The following is an 8,001-nucleotide window of genomic DNA, read 5'->3' as shown; positions in this document are numbered from 1 at the left end:
TGCGTGAGCACATGAAAGCACTTTCCACACTGTTGGTCTGCAGCAGATGGACATCCTGTTGAGCCAAGAGTAAAGCATCTGTTTGTTATTTCCACTTCCTCTCAACGGTGTCCAATTAAATCTAATCTTATTCATCATTCATACAACTTAAGGTACTAATGAGAAAGCACAGCTTTCATCCCTCCTCTTAACTGTGCCCACATCAGCTTGCAGCTTCCAAAACACACTTCTGTGTGTAATCTACAGGGGTGTTTGTTGTCACCCCTGACCCTCTTCTGATTGGCTGGCAGACAGTTTTACTCACAGGAGCTCTGATGAATCCCCCAAGCTCATGACAGCTGGATGATACTCCGGAATAGAAGCAAGGGCTGCAGCCAACAGGGCCGTGATTGGACAGGCCACCAGTCCCCTGCTCACTTCACGGTCCAAGCTCGCGCTATGATCTTGATGTTTAAAGACAGCAACAACAACAAAAAAAAACCTAATCTTAGGTGCATATATAAATGTGGTTTCATACTGGTTGGATACTGGTGATAGTGGTTGTGGTGGTAGTAGTGTGTGTGTGTTTATATTTGTTTGTTTGTGTGTGTTTGTACATTATGGACTGTCTTACATCACAGTTCTTAACCATAGGCCTCCAGGGAAGGAACAATCCTACTTTCAATGTTCTGAGGGAGATTAAGACCTCATTAAGTCATTCTCACAGGCTAATTCACATTAAGAAATTCAGTAATCCATCTCAGCTCTTGCGGTTTAATCATGCTGTATAATTACCTTCATGCTAACAACGTAGCACTGAACGAACAGACCTCAGTGACCCTCCTCACACTTCTTGCCCTAGGTGGGGTGTGTGGGGGGAATGATGCACTCCTTCATCTCTAGGTTACAGTTGACGTGGGAATAGTCACACTTGCACACTAGTAGAGGACAGACAGACTGATCAGTGGACAGTATTGGGAAATTAGAATTAATGCAGAATTTTAATTCAATTCTTGAATTGTAATTTGAATAAATAATCTTAAGGATATAAAATTAAATTTGATTCAAATGAAGGGAAATAAATGTCATTTCATTTTTCATTTCAATTCCACTCAGTTTCAAAACATAAAACAGTATCACTGCCATGCCTCAGCAGATTCTCAACAATCTTATTGACATTTCTGAAATAATGTTTGAGTATTTTTTTTAATCACTTTTTATAATTGACAAATCCTTTAGTTCATCTCTCTCTGGAACAATTGCATCTTGAACAAATTGAACGAAATCTCTATCAGCTAATGAGCCATGAGAACACTATTACATCACATCCTGCATTTGCCTGAAAAACACTCATGCCCATGGTGGTTAAGAAATCTACTGTTATACACATCCATCTGAACATGTGGAAATCCTGGCATCCCAGCTGGGATTTTGAGCTACAATCTTCTGGTTGCAAATTAAGTTCCTGAAGCGCAACTCCTGCCATTCAGAATTTTAGTCCTTTTCTTATCTTCATCAGTGCAGACTGAATGCTGCTAAGGGAGTGGCTGGGCCATCTACTGTGGAAACTACCTTTCTCACGGGGGCGGGAACCTAGTCTCTACCGCACTGGTCGGTAACAGTGCCGCAGCGCATCAAAGTAAACAGTCCCTGGTACTGGGACGTGATCCGGACCCTGCAGGACCCACACAGACAGCAGAGGAGATCCCAGAAACCATACAGCCTGACCCTGCTCCTTCTACCCGCCCCGATGCCACATCCTCATGATCTAATCCAGCAGGAAAAAGAAGCTTTGCATCTGAAACCATTCATCTCTTTGTCCTCCTGCGGCGCAAACCGAGATGGAGGACCGGACTGGATTCGACTGGAACGGACCGGACCGCACCGGATCAGACCAGACCAGGCCACACCATACCACACCGCAACAAACCAGACCACCCCGCGCTGAAGCCGCATGCAGCCTAGGGGCCCGACTGTCATCCGTATCAGAACATCTGGACACATTCCCAGGGAACATCTGGTACTGGCATACCCCTTCCCTCACAACCCCGCACCCCCACCCCCTCCAGCCCAACCCAAGCCACACGGCACCTCTCCAGCTCCATCTCTCATCCGATCCCCACCCTCCCCCCCCCCCCCACGAGCAGACAATCTGAGGGGCGTAATGAATTATGAAAACATTGGCCCACGGGTCTGGCCAGCTGGAACCTTCTAGAAGACAGGAGAGGGAACCTGGGCTCCTATGGAAACGGAGCCAGGCACGGAGCGCCGCTGCCAGAGAGCGACGGGAGACGGGAGAGGAAGCGGCGGCGAAGGAGCGCGACTCAGAGCCGCACAGCGGCGCCTGGCACAGCGGCCGCCATCTGTCGCGGGGAAGGCGGCGCGCAGCTTGCAGCGGATGCATGTCTGTCCCACAATGCTGTTCTGCAGCTGCACCCCAAACTTACAGCTACAGCAGCCATTCACACAGACATATACACATGCATACACATATACACGATATATACGCACATGCAGGCACATACACACACACACACACACACACACACAGGCATACACATATACACATGATATATACGCACACAGAGGCACATACACACACACACACACAGGCATACACATATACACATGATATATACGCACACAGAGGCACATACACACACACACAGGCATACACATATACACATGATATATACACACACAGAGGCACATACACACACACACACACACACACACACACAAACACACAGGCATACACATATACACATGGATATATATGTACACATAGGCCCACACGCATACATCACTAACACTATAAATAAAGGAATATGATTTATAGGCAGTGATTAAATACAAGCTTCGACCCTTTGTGTGTCAATCAGATGTGATATAGATCGTCTGAGAATGATGGATCATGTTAGGAAAAAAATTAGATAAAAATCTAAATGGTGCATCTGCTATGTATCTGATATGAACAATATTACATATAACTAAGTAAATGGTAGATATTCTCTATCAGTTGGGTTATAGCCCATTTTAGTAGGTCTCTGTTATGTCCACTAATAAGTAGACTGAGCTAGAGAACAGTGATGGAAGTATGAACAAACATCCCAGTTATAAGTGCTATCCTACCACCCTCCACTAGGTGTCCCTGTTATCCTCTACACAATGTGCAACTGAAAGTTTCAGTTGCCCTCCCCTAGAGGTTTAAAAGCTACACATGACTATCCCCATTGTTGTGTTTCCCTTATTGAGTTTGGGTTAAAGATAAGTCAATCAGCCAGGCAAGTGAAACTCTCTAACTTGAGTGTATGTATGTATGTATGGCTAAAGGTTAAATAAAATAAAAAAAAGACAAAGTGGGCTTTTGCAGTTCTCAGGATGGCATTGAGGGGTGAAGGTTCTCTGAAAATGGTGGGGTGGTAATTTTAATAAAAGGGGGTTCTAGTACACTCACATCTTCTCTGAGTTACTTTCTCTGGCTCTCTGTCTTTCACACATACGCGCGCGCGCGCACACACACACACACACACACACAGCAGCTGTGAGGTCTAATACAGGTGGCACAGCATATCACTCTAATGTATGCTAGACAGCACTGGAGTGGGCTGTCTTGGGGTTTGGCACTGAGACTCACCTGTTCAGTGCCACAGTCAGAGGGCAGCCAGACCTTTGGCAGTCCTCCACCACGCCTGCTGTGGGGTCGCCATAGAAACCCAGCTGCCGCCGGTCGCTGCGAAGCCCAGTGGCATTATCGGCACAGTCCTGAGAACGCTTTACCACAGGGGGATCTCTTTACCATGAGTGAGCCTGCAACCGTGGTAACCTGATTTCTTAAAAGGCGCAGCAGAGTTCCTTCTGTCATTCTGACATTAAAGCGTTTCGATACACATTTATAAATCCACCTTATCTGACACAGCAGAGAGTGAGTTGTCAGGGTAGCTAAGTGAGGTGAAGTCGTATCTTGCTAACATGGAGCCATAGCTGGGGAGCTGCTTACCAGACTCATGCAGTTAAAGTCATGCCGGGAGGTGTGGACATTGCACTGGAAAGGAAAAAAATAAGGAAAGGACAAAATAAGAAAAAGATCGTCTGAATTAAGGAATTTTTACAGAATTTAATGGTCTGCTTATTTCCTTATAGACAAATCCTCTTGATGGCAACCCACAGCGCGAACATACTTTTGCATCGCTCCCAAATCAATTGCTTGAGTTTTTAATTCTCACATGAAAGTAGCGTACTAAGCTAACTGGGAAAGCAGGGACATGGCTGGGTTCTGAACCCAAACCATCTGGATCACGCTACGACTGCCACACTAAACACTACAGCGAATGCTGTGGGAACAACCCGGAGCGACCCATGGGATCACCCGTGTCCAAGGATAAAGAGCACAGACTACAGTTGGTGGCTGTAGATAAAACACAGCCTTAAAGATCACACAGGCGCTTTTAAAAGCATCTTGCAGTAGTGCACTCCCCATCGAGTTTGAATTCCCCTCAGCAGTTCTGTAAAATGTGTCAGATAAGCAGATCTTTTCTGAGAGCTCTTTGTCATCTCTTTTTTTTCCTATACAGCAAATTAGACACCTGAAATGAACACTTATAAATATGCTGCAAACTGAAATAGATGCACTTCAAAACAATGCTGTTCATATGGGACTTTAAAACCTTGAAGCTTGACATCTGAAAAATATCCAGTGTGTAGATTGGTTCCCTTAATTCCTAGCTCTTTCCTTGATGATAACACATAAAAATAATTTGAACAAATGATTTATTCCTTTGCCGTTTCTGAAACCCAGATGAATTGGGGCCCCATACAACAGCAATCATGAAACAGACCCTTGGAGGGTTTGAGTATAATGGGTTATATTTATACGGCTGACCTAAGTACCCCTTGTTGCTCTGTTGTCAAGGGCTCAGTCACAGAGCTCAGTCACGTTGGCCAGGATGATCATGAGACTGGCCCTGTGTACCACTCGACCTGTGTGGAGGTCCACAGAATTCCACTGTGACATCTCCATGGTAACACGCAACTCTACTTGCCTGGCCAGTCAGCTGTCGCTCGGCCGCCTGCCCCAGAGCCGTCCCTGTCCTCTAGGGTGCAGCAGAGAGCTGACAGTAAGCCACACGCTATCCTCTGGATGTGTAGATCCGTACAGAAGCTCAAGACACCAAACAGGGCACCTAACTCAAGCTACTACTTCACTTCTTCATATGTGAACTCGCAGTTACTTCGTTAATTTGTCTCAGTTAATTTGACCGAACCGTCAACTCTTTTTTTTTCCTTCAAAGAACTGACAAAGCCAATTCTGCATAAACATGTTTTTTAATTGTATTAGTGCTTGAAGCCTGGAGCAGGTACTGATTTACCTCAATGGTGACATCAAAGAGAGAAGCCAGGGACTCATCTACAGTCCTCATGGGAATTTCAGATGGTACCGTGAAGTTCAGCAAGCCTCCACAGGCAATCAGCTTTATATGCAGACAACCTATTGTATATAAAGTAATTTACAGCACAGATAAATCAAAAAGTATGATTACATGCACATGATACACATAGACAACATGTAGCTTTGAATCTTTAAACTAGATTTGCAGAAACATACAAAATATTATGTTTTTAAGTTGTATTCAAAGTACTAAAGTGAAATTATGACTTCAAAGGAGATGTACCTAGAAGATAATTACTTACAATACCCCTCCTCCCCTCTATATGTGAAGCAAATGTCATGGATAATTACAAATTCTAATTCAATTAATCGCCCGAGGGACCAATGAGTGAACAAATTAAACATGGTCAGAAAGAGCGTCGCCTAATTAATTCTGGGTTCAGTGATCTATCGGGCCCGTTTTCAACACCATTCGAGGTCAAAATCCTTTCACTTACGAGAAACCAGAGACAAAAAAGAGAGGATTGCAAAGGAAAGGGTACCCGAAAGAAAGACGGGTCTCAGAGGAAGAAAAAGAGCCCATTTCCTCATTCGCATAAACCCGCCGCAATCCATTTAGCCTCCTCTAATGTTTCCAGTTCATTAACCACGGCACCAGCTTGCCAGGAATGACACACTACAATTCACCTTGTGTCTAAACAGAACAATGGCCTACAATGACAGGAGACTTCCAACTGGGGCTGAAGCCATTATCCCTGCTATGCAGTAGGCCTTACCTGGACTAAATGGCACACAAAGCAGTCCCCTGCGAAACCATCAACACCCTTCTTTGCTGTTATCACTGAAGGTTTGTGACTGATTGGAGCTCAACATGAGGTAGAAGCCGTCTGAAAGAAGCTGAGAATTCCTAAATTAAACTGAGGGAAGGTTCATGTTGAATGCAACAAGCAAACCAAGCAGGTGGCCTTTGTGAAGGGGTTTAATCAATGCAATGCAATTCTCTGTAAGATTGTTCTGGAAACAATGGGTCCCTGTAAATGGATACATGTGGTGAGCTCCATAATGTTTGGGACAAAGACCTTAATTTTTAAATGTGGTTTTCTACTCCACAATTTTACATTAGTAATCAAACTATCAGTGAGGTTAAAGTGCAGATTCTCAGCTTTTATTAAAGTGTATTTTTATACATTTGGTTTCACCTTGTAGAAATTACAGTGCTTTTTATACATAGTCCCCCCATTTCAGGGCACCATAATGTTCCAGTCAAATGTCTTCTCATATAATATTGATACATCAGGTGTGTTCAGTTGTGTCCTTAGTGCAGGTACGAGAGAGCTGTCAGTACCTAGCCTTGATTCTAGGTTTTTTACTGCCTGTTATTGTCGTTTGAATACACCAGGACCGCAGTTCTGCCAGTGAAAGTCAGGAAGCATTTATGAGGCTGAGAAATAAAAAGAAAATAGCCATAAAAATGAAATGAAAAAAATGTATGAAGTGTGCTATAATTTCTAAATAAATAAAAGTTGAGAATGTGCACTTTAGCCACATGTGAAGTGTCTGATTACAAATCTAAAATTGTGAAGTGCAGAGCCAAATCAAGAAAAAAAGATGTTGTTGTCCCAAAAAATGTTGCTCAATGTATATGCTGTACTAATGGGTTTCATTTGCGATAGGGAACTGTCACAGCAGCAACTGCTTGGGTGCTCGCAACACAGCATGACAGGAAGTGTGGCTTTCTGCTGTCACATTCCTGTCACATTGCTGGTGGAGATCTGGTCTCACCCGAAGAAATCTCCGTACTCTTCATTTACAGCTCGCAGCCCAAACACGTAGACTGTGTAGACGTTTATGACATTATGACTTACTGTTTTATGTTCAAATTTCAGTCCGTTTGTGTAAAAATCTGTTTTATACTCATAGAGAAATAGTGCAGTAGTAGGACTGCATGTGCTACACATGTAAAATCACAAGGTTCTCACACACCGTTTTTCTGTTTTACAGAGGGAACTTTTGTACAGGGGGGGTGATACACCCTAAAACAGAATCTCGCAGTGTACCTTTTGAGTGCTCTCCTGCAGGCTGACATACCCATGCTAAGTTCTCATAGCTGAAACACTCCCAACCCCCTCCACACCCCTACCCGCCACATTCTCCAGAATGAGACACAAAAGAGCCAAAATTAGACCTGTACAAAGGGTGCCCGAGTGGTTTAACGAGAAAATAAAACCCAGCAGAAGTATTTACGTGGACATATCAAGCTCTTTTTCCACACATCAGAACACACACGTCAAACACGCCTTGTAAAGGTCTTTGATTTGATGCCTGCCTAGAACATCCAACTAAACACTCACCCTCAGGGCCTCATTCTCAAATATTTACTGATGTTCTTTCCAAGAAAACTGGAAAGAAATTTGGTTTAATACCACAGTCTGGCATGCATGCAGCGCTGTCGTAAAAAACAAACTAAGAGAGCACTGACTGCAGCAACACGGTCATTAGCAGCAGACGGTTAGTGCTATGATTTAAGGTTAGCGTTTAGGGTTAAAGTGTTAGGGTTAGGGTTGTGGTGTTAGGATTAGGGTGTTAATTAAGGTTAAGGTTAGGGAGCTCAGCCCCTTGCGGTACCCTGCACA

The sequence above is a fragment of the Anguilla rostrata genome, chromosome 8, assembly GCF_018555375.3.
Source record: "Anguilla rostrata isolate EN2019 chromosome 8, ASM1855537v3, whole genome shotgun sequence".
NCBI classification, from domain to species: Eukaryota; Metazoa; Chordata; class Actinopteri; order Anguilliformes; family Anguillidae; genus Anguilla; species Anguilla rostrata.
This window is presented reverse-complemented; position numbering follows the sequence as displayed.